The sequence below is a fragment of the Arachis ipaensis genome, chromosome B4 (assembly GCF_059453495.1).
Source record: "Arachis ipaensis isolate K30076 ecotype BB chromosome B4, ASM5945349v1, whole genome shotgun sequence".
NCBI lineage: Eukaryota > Viridiplantae > Streptophyta > Magnoliopsida > Fabales > Fabaceae > Arachis > Arachis ipaensis.
In genome coordinates this window covers 44,515,340-44,529,597 of record NC_142439.1, presented here as the reverse complement: position 1 = coordinate 44,529,597, position 14,258 = coordinate 44,515,340, and the positions used below count along the sequence as shown (strand labels likewise).

Below are 14,258 nucleotides of genomic sequence, written 5' to 3'. Positions count from 1 at the left end.
ATACTTGAGAGGATTACTTCTCACCCTTACATGTTGTGTAGCCTCGGCAACATCATTTATCAACTTCCAAGCTTCTCCCTCCGTCTTGTTTATTGAAAGAGAACCACCACTAGAAGCGGTGAGCAATCTTCTATCTTCCGCACAAAGACCTCCAGTGAAGTAACTAATGAGCAAGTGAGTGTTCAATCCATGATGTGGACAAGATTCCAATAGCCTCTTGAACCGAGTCCAATACTCATACAAACTCTCTTGGTCCTTTTTCATTATACCCGAAATCTCCTTCTGGATGTAGTCGGTCTTCTCCGGTGGGAAGAATTTATCTAGAAACTCTCTTCTCAAGAAATCCCAATTGGTCACAATATCATCCGGTTGTGAATAAAACCACATCTTTGCTTGCCCTTCAAGAGAAAAAGGGAAGGCAAAAACCATAATAGCCAACTCATCGGCTCTATGCCTTCGCGCCGTAGAACAAGCAACTTGAAAATCTCTTAGATGTCGGATGGGGTTTTGACCCGGCACCTATGATACTTTGCTTGCAAAGGTTGAAGCATGATGTCCGGAGCTCCTTGCTCATGCAAAGTGATCCGTCGTGGCTCCGCCATGTATGGCTCACCTGTAGGATGTAAAGATGTATTAGTAGTGCCAACAGAAGAATAGGAAGTAGCGGACTCCAAGTCACTCTCGGTGCCGTCTAGTGATTCGGTATGTTCCTCAAGAGAGGCCGAAGTATTAGCCATATAATCCAACCGCTGTCTAGCTTGCCGAGTATGTAACAATGTTCTTTCAATCTCAGGGTCAAACTCGGCTAAGCTAGAATTCGGTTGAGACCGAGTCATCAAACTTGGGAGTCATAGCACACATACAAAAGAAATCTAAACTGTAGCTATGTATTAAAAGAAAGTAAACTATCTACAATATTCACATATTCACATAACCAATATCAAGGCATATGTTGCAACCATTCTCCGGCAATGGCGCCAAAAATTTGATGTGACCCGTGGACTATGTTGGTATAGAATTTCTCAATAAAATCCTGTTGCAAGTATAGCTCTTTCCAACAACAATCCTCGGGTATCAAATTTAGAAGGAAAATTGGTTGTCACAAGTTCAACCCCAATAAAAGTAACCGAAGTATTCAAACCTTGGGTCGTCTCATAAGGAATGGGCAAACATGTGCTTCAACATTGGTTAGAAATCCAGGGTTGCAAGTCATGAGCAAGAAATTAAACTAGGAATCTTAACAAGCAAGTAATCTTGGAATTCAAGAAACTAATGCAAACAATTAGAGAAAAATGTAAATAATTCCAAACTCATAAAATAACATCCAAAGTAATTCTATTCTAAACTAAACAAGTAACTACAACTAAGATAAAGCAATCAAGATTTTTGGATTTTCAAATATGAATGATAAAAGCAACTCTTGGCTAGGCATGGGAATTGAGATTACTATCCTTATCTAATAACCATATCTTGACAATTATGAGGAACCAAACTCATTAAGTCTACTTCTATACTTGAAGTATGTTAAATGGTTTGGTCAACATCAACCCATAAGGTCCAACCTAACTACCAATTAACTTGGTAGTAGGCTAGTGTCAATGGCTATCAAATTAACCACTAAAGGTCCCCAAATCATCAAATTCATTAGACCCAATGACTCAAGCTTGCCCAATTCCCTTAGCCTAGGCCAAGAGTAAAGAGAACTACTCCATAATCAAAGGAAACATTTCATCAGACACATGGTAAGCATTAATAAAAGATCTAATTAAATTGCAATTAAATTGGAACTAACAAGTACCCACTAACAATTATCAACATACAATCACTCAAACAACACAATTAATCATGGAAATCATCAATGCAACAATAACAAATCAAGATCTACAAAATTCATGAAATGGGTATAAAATGACAAACAACAAAGAAACATAAAACTAACACAAGATCTAAACAAAATTATACTAGAGAATTCAAATTAAACAATTAAAACTAGTAATTAACAAGATCCAATTCAGAATTCAACAAGGGAAGATCAAATTAAAGCTAGATCTAGAGAGGAACAAGGATTTCTCTCTCTAGAAGAACAAAGGACCAAAACTAGCTAAAAATTATGTCTATGTGTAAAATGATTGATCCCCCCTTTCCCCCTAGCATCCTTGGGTCTTTTTCTATGCAGAAATAGCTTGAATTTGGGCCTGATGAGCCTCAGAAATTCCCAGGCATGATTTCCTTTAATGAGGTCACGTGCAGCCTTCCGCGCGTGCGAGGCATGCGTGTGTGCGCGCCGATTGCTTTTGTGATTCAGGCGTGCACGCCATGTGCGCATGCGCGTCGGTGGGATTTCTCTGATCCGCGCGGATGCGTCCATCCTTGCGTACCACTTCCAGCTATCCTCATGCACGTGCGCGCGTGAAGTGCGCGTGCGCGTCCATTGTGAAGTTCCCAAAATCCAAGTCTTCATGTTCCTTCCTTTTGTCCATGCTTTCTTTCTCTCTTCTAGGCCATCCTTGCCCTATAATTTCTGACAAACATATCACGGCATTGAATGACAATAAAAGAGGATCAAAATATAGCAATTCTAAGGAAAAATAAGCATGTTTTTCATCATGGAGCAATATTAGGAAGGAAACACAAAACCATGCAATTCTTGTGAATAAGTGTGAGAAATATTGACAAAATCCCCTGAATTCTAAACAATATAAACGACAAAATTGGGGTTTATCAAGTACCCATCTAAGAAGCAATAGTAGGCATGACTAGCCAACCTTTCCAGCATCTAATCAATGAAGGAGAGGGAAGTGATCCTTCCTTGTTGCATCATTTAGTCTTCTATAGTCAATGCACATTCTCCACCCTATCACTATCCTTTTGGGGATGAGTTCATTCTTCTCATTAAAGATGACTTCCATTCCACCTTTCTTTGGTACCACTTGCACTGGGCTCACCCAAGGGCTGTCAGAGATTGGGTATATAATTCCAGCATTCCACAGCTTCATTACCTCCTTTTGAACCACTTCCTTCATGGTTGGGTTAAGCCTTCTTTGATGTTGTACCACTGGTTTTGAGTCTTCTTCTAGCAAGATTTTGTGCATACAAATTTCAGGGCTTATGCCCTTGATGTCATCAATTGTCCACCCTAAAGCTGTCTTGTGATTTTTCAGTACTTCAATCAGCTTTGTTTCATCTTCCATGCCTAAAGAGGAATTGATGATTACTGGAAGGGTTTCTTTCCCTCCAAGAAATGCATACTTGAGATGAGGAGGAAGGGGCTTGATAAACCCATATTTTATGATGTATTTTATGCTTAGTTTGAGTGATTTATTCAATCCTTCACCCACTTGTTCATGTTAATTGCATGGTTTTACTTTCCCTTCCTTATTATGTGATGTATGTGAAAAACATGTTTCCTATGCTTTTAAATTAATTATTTTAATTACCTTTATTTCCATTCAATGCCGTGATTAGTGTGTTGAGTAGTTTCAGATCTTCTAAGGCAGGAATGACTCAAAGGATGGAAAGGAAACATACAAAAATGGAAGGAAAGCACAAAACGGAGTCCTTGAAGAAACTGGCATCCATGCGATCGCATGGACGACATGACTGACGCGACCGCGTGGCAAGGAAAAGCTCCGAATGACGCGACCGCGTGACCCACGTGGACGCGTGACAGAGGCCATGCACCAGAAATTGCAGAAAACGCTCATAGCGAATTCTGAAGCCCTTTTTGGCCCAAATCCAAGTCCAGAAGGCATAGACCAGAGGTTATGACGTGAAGGGATGCATCCATTCAGAGGAGAGCTCACCACTTTAGTTACTTTCCATGTTTTAGATCTAGTTTTGAGAGAGGTTCTCTCCTCTCTCTCTTAGGATTAGGATTTAGGACTTCTCTTAGTTCTAGGAGTAACTCTCAATCCCAGGTTCTTTATTTTTATTTATTCTTCCAATTTAGTTTATGAACTCTTCATGTTAGATTACAATTTCACTTATTAATGTTATTTGAGGCATTTCAATTCATGATTGGTTTCTTTAATTTATGTTATTGTTGCTTTACATCTGAAGGCATTTTTATTCCAGCAAATTTACTCTTTCCTCTTTTGGTTTTGGTTAAGAAAGCAGTAACTCAGGAGTTATCTTATCTCAACATAATTGATAACTGTTATCTTTGCTAATTGAATTGAACTTCAATAATCCCAACCTTTTCTTAGGAAATAAATAGGATTCGAAGATCAAGCTAATTTGTCCCTTGACTTTCCTTTGCTTTAGTAAAGGTTGACTAAGTGGAATTAAGATTCGACTTTCATTGTTGTTGATAAGAATAGCTAAGCCTGGACTTCCAATTTCTCATACCTTGCCAAAAGTTTGCTTTACAGATATTTATTTATTTTAATTGCCATTTAATTTACTCGCCATTAAGTTACTTGTTCCTCATTCTTGAAACCCCAATTTACAATCTCCATAACCAATAATAAGAACATACTTCCCTGCAGTTCCTTGAGAAGACGACCCGAGGTTTAAATACTTCGGTTATCGATTTTTAAGGGGTTTGTTACTTGTGACAACCAAAACGTTTGTAAGAAAGGTTGATTGCTTGGTTTAGTAACTATACTTGCAACGAGTATTTACCATAACTTCTAAACCATCAATCTTCCACTCTTTTATAATAGTGCCGTTGCCGGGGAGCTGCTAACGTGTGCCTTATTATTGGTTATTGTAAATATTTTTCTTTTGCTTGTTCATTTATTTTTGTTTTTCCTTTTTATTTTTATTTGCTACTATAAACTCTCACTCCTCTCGCTTTGAGTTTGGTTCTAACTTTGTTGAAGGAAATAGAAGTTACAGCAGGAATATGCATCAAGGTCAGACCAATCAAGGATGGATGGATCCAAGAGGATCTAATCAACCCTTTAGGCAACAACACCCTCCAAGATATCATGGACAACGACCATTCTACAATGCATACCCAGCTGATAGATATGGTGGACAACCTTGTAACTACCAACAAGACCCACCCCGTGCCCATAGACCAACCTCTCAACATAACCTCAAACCGCCCCACTCACAAGCTTCTCTTCACCATTCGCCACCGTATGATCGTTTCCTACCCCAGTTCCAACCCAATTACTCCGAAGCACCACCACTTCCCTATGTCTCATGTCCAAATCCATCACCCCGAGAATCAGAGGTTCGCCTCAAGGCAACAGTAAATAAACTTCAAGCAACTATTCGACAACTAGAGCAAGCAGTAATTCAATTAGTTTCTAGACGCGCGAACATTCAAGGACCAACCACAGCCCCATGTGGACAATCTAATGAAGAGCGTAGCATGAAGGAGATATTAGAAACTCCAGTGGACAAGACAGAGCAGGAATTCATACTCGAACAAGTAGAAGAAGCTGTCATTGTACAAGAAGAAGGGTTGGTTGAAGATCTAGGAGACGCTGAACCTCCATGGGAATCCAGAGCTGAAGAGAACTCTGATGAGCGGATAATTTATACGCTTTTTGGCATTGTTTTTAGTATGTTTTTAGTAGGATTTAGTTACTTTTAGGGATGTTTTTAATAGATTTTATGTTAAATTCACATTTTTGGACTTTACTATGAGTTTGTGTGTTTTTCTGTGATTTCAGGTATTTTCTGGCTGAAATTGAGGGACTTGAGCAGAAATCAGATTCAGAGGTTGAAAAAGGACTGCTGATGCTGTTGGATTCTGACCTCCCTGCACTCAAAGTGGATTTTCTGGAGCTACAGAACTCGCAATGGCGCGCTTTCAATTGCGTTGGAAAGTAGACATCCAGGGCTTTCCAGAAATATATAATAGTCTATACTTTGGCCAAGAATAGACGACATAAACTGGCGTTCAACGCCAGCTTTCTACCCAAATCTGGCGTCCAGCGCCAGAAAAGGATCCAAAACCAGAGTTGAACGCCCAAACTGGCACAAAAACTGGCGTTCAACTCCACAAATGGCCTCTGCACGTGCAACACTTAAGCTCAGCCCAAACACACACCAAGTGGGCCCCGGAAGTGGATTTATACATCAAATACTTACTCATGTAAACCCTAGTAGCTAGTTTATTATAAATAGGACCTCTTACTATTGTATTAGGCATCCTGGATTGTATTTTGATTCTGTGATCACGTTTTGGGGGCTGGCCATCTCGGCCATGCCTGGACCTTCACTTATGTATTTTTAACGGTAGAGTTTCTACACTCCATAGACTAAGGTGTGGAGCTCTGCTGTTCCTCAAAGATTAATGCAAAGTACTACTGTTTTCTATTCAATTCTTCTTATTTCTCATCCAAGATATCTATTCGCACCCAAGAACATGATGAAGGTGATGATTATGTGTGACGCTCATCATCCTTCTCTCTTATGAACGCGTGCCTGACAAACACTTCCGTTCTACATGAAATAAGCTAGAATGAGTATCTCTTAGATCTCCTAACCAGAATCTTCGTGGCGTAAGCTAGAATGATGGCGGCATTCAAGAGAATCCGGAAAGTCTAAACCTTGTCTGTGGTATTCCGAGTAGGATTCAATGATTGAATGACTGTGACGAGCTCCTAACTCGCGATTGCAGGGCGTTAGTGACAGACGCAAAAGGATAGTAAATCCTATTCCAGCATGATCGAGAACCGACAGATGAATAGCCGTGCCGTGACAGGGTGCGTGAGCATATTATTCACTGAGAGGATAAGATGAAGCCATTGACAAGGGTGATGCCTCCAGACGATTAGCCGTGCCGTGACAGGGCATTGGATCATTTTCCCGAGAGATGACCGAAAGTAGCCATTGACAGTGGTGATGTATCACATACAGCCAGCCATGGAAAGGAGTAAGACTGATTGGATGAAGATAGCAGGAAAGCAGAGGTTCAGAGGAACGAAAAGCATCTCCATTCCCTCATCTGAAATTCTTACTAATGATTTACATAAGTACCTCTATCCCTTTTATTGTTTATTTTAATCTAATAAAGTATCATGTTTAAATCCGCCTGACTGAGATTTACAAGGTGACCATAGCTTGCTTCAAGCCAACAATCTCTGTGGGATCGACCCTTACTCGCGTAAGGTTTATTACTTGGACGACCCAGTACACTTGCTGGTTAGTTGAACGGAGTTGTGTCCACACATAGTAAAGAGCCATAATAATGATTCCATACAATAACAAAGAGTACTACATTAATGTGATCACAATTTCGTGCACCAAGTTTTTGGCGCCGTTGCCGGGGATTGTTCGTGTTTGGACAACTGACGGTTCATCTTGTTGCTCAGATTAGGTAATTTTCTCTTTATTTTATTTTCAAAAAATTTTTCAAAAACTTTTTCAAAAAAATTTTTTCTTTGTTTTCATTTTTCTTCAAATAAATTTTCGAAAAAAAAATTTGTTTTCAAAAATAAATTATTCTATGGCTTCAGAATTTTTAAGAATGAATTCTAGTGTTTCATGAAGCATGATTGAAGCCTGGCTGGCTGTAAAGCCATGTCTCAATCCTTATACCCAAGAGAAGAGCTTCTTTATCTTTCTTAGCCAATTGGCTGTTGAATGTAAGGAATGTCAGGCGTGTCATGTCTGAATTACATACTAAAGCTTGGATGGCTATTAAGCCATGCCTGACCCTTTGATTGGAGCTTTAGAGCATAAGATTCCTGGAATTCATATTGAAAATTTTGGAATCCTTATTTTCTTTTTCAAAAGAATTTTTCGAAAAATATAAAACAAAAATAAAAAAAAAATTTAGAAAATCATAAAAATCAAAAATATTTTTGTGTTTCTTGTTTGAGTCTTGAGTCATATCATAAGTTTGGTGTCACTTGCATATGCATCTTGCATTTTTCGAAAATTTCATACATTCATGGTGTTCTTCATGATCTTCAAGTTGTTCTTGGTAAGTCTTCTTGTTTGATCTTGATGATTTTTTGTTTTGTGTCTTTTCATGTTTATCATATGCATTCTTGAATTCTTAGTGCGTAAGCATTAAAGAATTCTAAGTTTGGTGTCTTGCATGTTTTCTTTGCATTAAAAATTTTTCAAAAATATGTTCTTGATGTTCATCATGACATTCAAAGTGTTCTTGGTGTTCATCTTGACATTCATAGCATTCTTGCATGCATTCATTGTTTTAATCTAAAAATTTCATGCATTGCATATTTTTCATGTTTTTCATAAAAATTTCAAAAAATCAAAAAAATATCTTTCCCTTTTTCTCCCATCAAATTCGAAAATTGAGTTGACTTTTTCAAAAATTTTTAAAATCAAGTTGTTTCTCATGAGTCAAATCAAATTTTCAATTTGAAAATCTTATCTTTTTCAAAATCTTTTTCAAAAATCAAATCTTTTTCAAAATTCTTAATTATTTTCGAAAATTTTAAAAATATTTTTCAAAAATCTTTTTCTTATTTTTAAATCAAAATTTTCGAAAATAACATAAACAATTAATGTTTTGATTCAAAAATTTGAAGTTTGTTACTTGCTTGTTAAGAAAGATTCAAACTTTGAGTTATAGAATCATATCTTTTGATTTCTTATGAATCAAGTCATTAATTGTGATTTTAAAAAAAAATAAAATCTTTTTCAAAAACTAATTTCTATCATATCTTTTCAAAAATATCTTCTTATCTTATCTTTTTCAAAAATATCTTTTCAAAATATCTTTTCTAACTTCCTAACTTCTTATCTTTTCAAAATTTGTTTCAACTAACTAACTAACTTTTTGTTTGTTTCTTAACTTTTTCAAAACTACCTAACTAACTCTCTTTCTCTAATTTTCGAAAATATCTCCCCCTTTTTCAAAAATTTCTTTTTAATTAACTAATTATTTTATTTTTATTTTTATTTCAAAAAAATTTTCGAAAAATACTAACTAATTTTTCAAAAACCATTTTCAAAAATCACTAACCCTTTTTCAAAAATGATTTTCGAAAATTCCCTCCTTCTCTCTCATCCTATTCTATTTATTCATTCATTAACTAACATCTCTTCCTCACATCATCACCAAATTCGAACCCCCTCTTCTATCTGTGTTCGAATTTCTTCCTCTTTTCTTCTACTCACATAAGGGATCCCTATACTGTGGTATAAAGGATCTCTATTATTATTATTATCATTTTTCTGTCCATTCTTCCTTGTATTATGAGCAGGAGCAAGGATAAGAACATTCTTGTGGAAGCAGATCCAGAACCTGAAAGGACTCTGAAGAGAAAATTAAAGAGAAGCTAAAATACAACAATCCAGAGAAAACCTTTCAGAAATTTTTGAACAGGCAAAGGAGATGGCAGGCAAAAATAATAATAATGAAAGGAGGATGCTTGGTGACTTTACTGCACCTAATTCCAATTTACATGGAAGAAGCATCTCCATTCCTGCCATTGGAGCAAACAACTTTGAGCTGAAACCTCAGTTAGTTTCTCTGATGCAGCAGAACTGCAAGTTTCATGGACTTCCATCAGAAGATTCTTTTCAGTTCTTAACTGAATTCTTGCAGATATGTGATACTGTTAAGACTAATGGCGTAAATCCTGAAGTCTACAGGCTCATGCTTTTCCCTTTTGCTGTAAGAGACAGAGCTAGATTATGGTTGGATTCTCAACCTAAAGACAGCCTGAACTCTTGGGATAAGCTGGTCACGGCTTTCTTAGCCAAGTACTTTCCTCCTCAAAAGCTGAGCAAGCTTAGAGCTGATGTTCAAACCTTCAGACAGAAAGAAGGTGAATCTCTCTATGAAGCTTGGGAAAGATACAAACAGTTGACCAAAAAGTGTCCTTCTGACATGCTTTCAGAATGGACCATCCTGGATATATTCTATGATGGTCTGTCTGAGCTATCAAAGATGTCACTGGACACTTCTGCAGGTGGATCCATTCACCTAAAGAAAACGCCTGCAGAAGCTCAAGAACTCATTGACATGGTTGCTAATAACCAGTTCATGTACACTTCTGAAAGGAATCCTGTGAATAATGGGACACCTATGAAGAAGGGAGTTCTTGAAGTTGATACTCTGAATGCCATATTGGCTCAGAATAAAATATTGACTCAGCAAGTCAATATGATCTCTCAGAGTCTGCATAGAATGCAAGCTGCATCCAACAGTACTCAAGAGGCATCTTCTGAAGAAGAAGCCTATGATCCTGAGAACCCTGCAATAGCAGAGGTAAATTACTTAGGTGAACCTTATGGAAACACCTATAACTCAACATGGAGAAATCATCCAAATTTCTCATGGAAGGATCAAAAGCCCCAACAAGGCTTTAATAATGGTGGAAGAAACATGTTTAACAATAATAAACCTTTTCCATCATCCACTCAGCAACAGACAGAGAACACTGAACAAAATGCTTCTAATTTAGCAAATCTAGTCTCTGATCTATCCAAGGCCACTGTGAGTTTCATGAATGAAACAAGGTCTTCCATTAGAAATCTGGAAGCACAAGTGGGCCAACTGAGTAAAAGGATCACTGAAATCCCTTCTAGTACTCTCCCAAGCAATACAGAAGAGAATCCAAAAGGAGAGTGCAAGGCCATTGACATAAGCGCCATGGCCGAACCTGTAAGGGAAGGAGAGGACGTGAATTCCAAGGAGGAAGACCTCCTGGGACGTCTAGTGATCAATAAGGAGCTTCCCTCTGAGGAACCAAAGGACTCTGAGGCTCATCTAGAGACCATAGAGATTCCATTGAACCTCCTTATGCCCTTCATGAGCTCTGATGAGTATTCCTCTTCTGAAGAGAATGAGGATGTTACTGAAGAGCAAACTGCCAAGTTTCTTGGTGCAATCATGAAGCTGAATGCCAAATTATTTGGCATTGATGCTTGGGAAGTTGAACCTCCCTTGTTCATCAATGAACTAAGTGATCTGGATCAACTGACATTGCCTCAGAAGAGACAGGATCCTGGAAAGTTCATAATACCCTGTACCATAGGCACCATGATCTTTAAGGCTCTGTGTGACCTTGGTTCAGGAATAAACCTCATGCCCCTCTCTGTAATAGAGAAACTGGGAATCTATGGGGTGCAAGCTGCTAAAATCTCACTAGAGATGGCAGACAGCTCAAGAAAATAGGCTTATGGACAAGTAGAGGATGTATTAGTAAAGGTTGAGGGCCTTTACATCCCTGCTGATTTCATAGTCCTGGATACTGGAAAGGAAGAGGATGAATCCATCATCCTAGGAAGACCTTTCCTGGCCACAGCAAGAGCTGTGATTGATGTTGACAGAGGTGAAATAGTCCTTCAATGGAATAAGAACTCCCTTGTGTTTAAAACTCTAGGATCTCCCTCTGCAACCATGGAGAGGAAGCAGAAAAAGCTTCTCTCAAAGCAGAGTCAACCAGAGCCCCCACAGTCAAACTCTAAGTTTGGTGTTGGGAGGCCACAACCAAACTCTAAGTTTGGTGTTGAACTCCCATATCCAAACTCTAAGTTTGGTGTTGGAGAGTCTCAACAAAGCTCTGCACATCTGTGAGGCTCCATGAGAGCTCACTGTCAAGCTATTGACATTAAAGAAGCGCTTGTTGGGAGGCAACCCAATGTTTATCTAATTCTTATTTTTATTGTTTTTCATGTTTTCTTAGGTTCATGATCATGTGGAGTCACAAAATAAATATAAAAATTGAAAATGGAATCAAAAACAGCAGAAGAAAAATCACACCCTGGAGGAGCATCTGTCTGGCGTTCAAACGCCAGAACAGAGCATAGTTCTGGCGCTGAACGCCCAGAATGGGAGCATCCTGGCGCTGAACGCCCAGAACAAGCATGGTTCTGGTGTTCAACGCCAGAAATGGCAGCAAAGGGGCGTTGAACGCCAAAAATGGGCACCAACCTGGCGCTGAACGCCCAGAGTTGTGTGCAAGGGCATTTTACATGCCTAAATTGGTGCAGGGATGTAAATGCCTTGACACCTCAGGATCTGTGGACCTCACAGGATCACCTCAGGATCTGTGGACCCCACAGGATCCCCACCTACCTCATCATCTCTCTTCCCATTCATGATCATCCCTTCTGTTTTCCATTTACCACTCACATCCATACAACCACTACCTTCAAAATTCAACATCTCTCTCCCACCCAATCCCACCCATATGGCCGAATACACACATCCATCCATCTCCTCCATATCTTCTTCTTCTTCTTCTATTCTTTCTTCTTTTGCTCGAGGGCGAGCAACATTCTAAGTTTGGTGTGGTAAAAAGCATAGCTTTTTTGTTTTTCTCCATAACCATTGATGGCACCTAAGGCCAGAGAGGCCTCTAGAAAGAGGAAAGGGAAGACAAAAGCTTCCATCAAGGGTCTATAGCTCAGTGGTAGAACATTTGACTGCAAATCAAGAGATCCCTGAGACACCTCAGGGGATACATTTTCTTCCACACAATTATTGGAAGCAACTAAGGGTGGAACATCAAGAGCACTCCATCATCCTTCATGAAATCAAAGAAGATCTAAAAGCAATGAAGGAGGAGCAGCAAAGACAAGGAAGAGACATCGAAGATCTCAAGGACATCACTAAGGTGGACTCATTCCTTGTTCTTACTTTCTCTATTTTTCGTTTTCTATGTTATGTGCTTATCTATGTTTGTGTCTTCATTACATGATCATTAGTAGTTAGTAACTTTGTCTTAAAGTTATAAATGTCTTATGAATCCATCACCTCTCTTAAATGAAAAATGTTTTAATTCAAAAGAACAAGAAGTACATGAGTTTCGAATTTATCCTTGAACTTAGCTCAATTATATTGATGTGGTGACAATGCTTCTTGTTTTCTGAATGTATGCTTGAATAGTGCATATGTCTTTTGAAGTTGTTGTTTAAGAATGTTAAATATGTTGGCTCTTGAAAGAATAATGACTAGGAGACATGTTATTTGATAATCTGAAAAATCATAAAAATGATTCTTGAAGCAAGAAAAAGCAGCAAAGAACAAAGCTTGCAGAAAAAAAATAGGCGAAAAAAAAATTTAGAAGAAAAAGAAAAAGCAAGCAGAAAAAGCCAAAGCTCTTAAAACCAAGAGGCAAGAGCAAAAAGCCAATAACCCTTAAAACCAAAAGGCAAGGGCAAATAAAAAGGATCCCAAGGCTTTGAGCATCAGTGGATAGGAGGACCTAAAGGAATAAAATCCTGGTCTAAGCGGCTAAACCAAGCTGTCCCTAACCATATGCTTGTGGCGTGAAGGTGTCAAGTGAAAACTTGAGACTGAGCGGTTAAAGTCAAGGTCCAAAGCAAAAACAAAGAGTGTGCTTAAGAACCCTGGACACCTCTAATTGGGGACTTTAGCAAAGCTGAGTCACAATCTGAAAAGGTTCACCCAATTACGTGTCTGTGGCATTTATGTATCCGGTGGTAATACTGGAAAACAAAGTGCTTAGGGCCACAGCCAAGACTCATAAAATAGCTGTGTTCAAGAATCATCATACTGAACAAGGAGAATCAATAACACTATCTGAACTTTGAGTTCCTATAGATGCCAATCATTCTGAACCTCAATGGATAGAGTGAGATGCCAAAACTATTCAAGAGACAAAAAGCTACAAGTCCCGCTCATATGATTGAAGCTCTGTTTCATTGATAGTTTGGAATTTATAGTATATTCTATTCTTTTTATCAGTTGCTTGGGGACAAGCAACAATTTAAGTTTGGTGTTGTGATGAGCGGATAATTTATACGCTTTTTGGCATTGTTTTTAGTATGTTTTTAGTATGATTTAGTTACTTTTAGGGATGTTTTTAATAGATTTTATGTTAAATTCACATTTCTGGACTTTACTATGAGTTTATGTGTTTTTCTGTGATTTCAGGTATTTTCTGGCTGAAATTGAGGGACTTGAGCAGAAATCAGATTCAGAGGTTGAAAAAGGACTGCTGATGCTGTTGGATTCTGACCTCCCTGCACTCAAAGTGGATTTTCTGGAGCTACAGAACTCGAAATGGCGCGCTTCCAATTGCGTTGGAAAGTAGACATCCAGGGATTTCCAGAAATATATAATAGTCCATACTTTGGCCAAGAATAGACGAGATAAACTGGCGTTCAACGCCAGCTTTCTACCCAAATCTGGCGTCCAGCGCCAGAAAAGGATCCAAAACCCAGAGTTGAACGCCCAAACTGGCACAAAAACTGGCGTTCAACTCCACAAATGGCCTCTGCACGTGCAACACTTAAGCTCAGCCCAAACACACACCAAGTGGGCCCCGGAAGTGGATTTATACATCAAATACTTACTCATGTAAACCCTAGTAGCTAGTTTATTATAAATAGGACCTCTTACTATT

General features: G+C 38.5%; 1 non-coding gene across 1 annotated transcript; it reads right to left on the bottom strand.

Annotated features, from left to right (window-relative positions):
- Positions 1-9,667: 9,667 nt before the first annotated feature.
- On the bottom strand, positions 9,668-9,775 carry LOC148567375 (small nucleolar RNA R71). The gene has a single exon (XR_015882570.1). It is a non-coding gene; the product is annotated as a small nucleolar RNA R71 (small nucleolar RNA).
- Positions 9,776-14,258: the final 4,483 nt, after the last annotated feature.